General features: G+C 40.7%; 1 protein-coding gene across 1 annotated transcript in view; it reads left to right on the top strand.

Moving 5' to 3' along the window:
- Nucleotides 1-2313, top strand: part of MUC16 (mucin 16, cell surface associated) — a 173133-nt gene that overhangs the window by 165853 nt on the left and 4967 nt on the right.

The raw sequence follows: 2313 nt of genomic DNA on the forward strand, positions 1-2313 counted from the left end.
TTTTTCTTTTAGAGGCAGGGTCTCGCTCTGTTACCCAGAATGAAGTGCAGTGGTGCAATCATAGCTCACTGCAGTCTTGAACTCCCGGGCTCCAGCGAGCCTCCCACCTCAGCCTCCCGAGTAGCTGGGACTACAGGCACGTGTCACCATGCCTTGCTAATTTCTAAATTTTGTGTAGAGAGAGGGTCTCACTATGTTGCCCAGACTGGTCTCTAACTCCTGGTCACAAGTGATCCTCTTGCCTCAGCAGGTCAATTAGGGCTTCCAGTTTCAAGTTGTATGTGATTCATCCTCAACATATGTGGAAGGATGGACCTATTTTCCAACTCCAGAGATGGCTTCAAGGTGGCTCAACTTTGCATATCCAAATTTACCCATTCAAAGAAGAGTTATATACATTGTACCATGTATCAGGAATATAACAGAGAGTAACTGTCTGCTTTTTCACCACTATATTCCAAGAACCCCATATTCTGCCAGGCACATAATAAACACTCAACTCATATTTACAAAAGAAATAACTAGATTTCATACGAGGTTCTTTTCAAGTCAAATGTGAACAATGTATTAGGACCTTCCAATGCCTGTGTGCCCTGTCCTTGGTTCTGATTTATTGTTGTGCAAGAGAGCACTGTTGATTCTTCAGAATCAACAAGCCTTTCACATGCTTTTTCTTGTTTTACCAATTTGCTTTTTAAAAATAAAAATTGTCGTCAGCTCACAGGCTTTCTAAAAACAGGCCATGGACCCAGCAGGGCTGTAGTTTGCCAAACCTTGCCTTGAATCAGCCCATCCAATAGAACTTTCTGCAGTGATAGAAAATGTTTCTATCTGTGCCATTCAGCACAGAGCCGTGTGTGATTACTAAGTGCTTGAAGTGTGGTTAATGTAACTGAGACACTGAAGTTTTAATTTTATTTAATTTTAATTTAAAAGCCACTTGTGGCTGCTCCATATTGCACACTACTTCTTAAAATTGTTATTTGTATATATTTAAGGGATACAAGTGCAATTTTGTTGCATGGATCTATTGCCCAGGGGGGAAGTCTGGGCTTTTAGGGTATCCATTACCTGAATAATGTACATTGTACCCATTGAGTAATTTCTCATTATCCACTCTCCTCCACTCCCCAACCCTTCCAAGTCTCCACTGTCTATTATTCCACTCTTTATGTGGAATAATATAAAGAATGTCCATGCCCATCCATTATTTAGCATTGACATGTCTATGCATTATTTAGTCAAATACATTTGACTTCCTGTATCTGAGTTGTTTGACCTCACTTCCATCCATGTTGCTGCAAAAGACATGATTTCATTCTTTTTTATGCCTGAGTGGTATTGCATTTTGTGTGTGTGTGTATGTGTGTGTATGTGTGTTTGCGTGTGTGTGTGTGTGTGTGTGCGTGTGTGTGTGCATGTGTGTGTATATGTGTGTGTATATGGGTATATGTCTGTGTGTATATGGGTATATGTGTGTGTATGTGTGTGCGTGTGTGTGTATGTGTGTGTATATGGGTATGTGTGTGTATGTGTGTGTGTGTGCGTGTATGTGTGTGTGCATGTGTGTGTGTATGTGTGCGTGTGTATGTGTGTGTATATGTGTGTATGTGTGTGTATGTCTGTGTGTGTATATGTGCGTATATGTGTGTGTGTGTGTGTAGAGAGAGAGAGAGAGATCACATTTTCTTTATACACTCCTCCATTGATGCACACTTAGGTTGATTCCATATCTTTGCTATGGTGAATAGTTCTGTGATGGACACACAGGTGCAGGTGTCTTTTTGACACAATTATTTATTTTCCTTTGTGTAGATACCCAGTTGTGAGATTCCTGGGTCAAATGGTAGTTCCATTTTTAGTTATTTGAGAAATCTCCATATGTTTTTCATAGAGATTGTACTAAATTACATTACCACCAACAGTGTGTAAGAGTTCACTTTTCTGGCATCCTTTCCAACATCTGTTATTTTTTGTCTTCCTAGTAATAGCCATTCTGACTGGTGTAAGGCGGTATCTCATCATGGTTTTAACCTACATTTCTCTGATTATTAGTGATGTTGAGCATTTTTTCATATGCTTGTTAGTCACTGGTATGTATTCCACATCTTTAAGAAGTTGACTATAGGTTGGGTGTGGTGGCTCAGCACTTTGGGACTGTAATCCCAGCACTTTGGGAGGCCGAGGCAGGCAGATCATGAGGTCAGGAGTTCAAAACCAGCCTGGCCAACATGGTGAAACCCTGTCTCTACTAAAAATACAAAAAATTAGCCAGGCATGATGGTGCGCACCTGTCATCCCAGCTACTTGGGA

The sequence above is a fragment of the Colobus angolensis genome, unplaced genomic scaffold (assembly GCF_000951035.1).
Source record: "Colobus angolensis palliatus isolate OR3802 unplaced genomic scaffold, Cang.pa_1.0 Scaffold39, whole genome shotgun sequence".
Classification (NCBI taxonomy): domain Eukaryota; kingdom Metazoa; phylum Chordata; class Mammalia; order Primates; family Cercopithecidae; genus Colobus; species Colobus angolensis.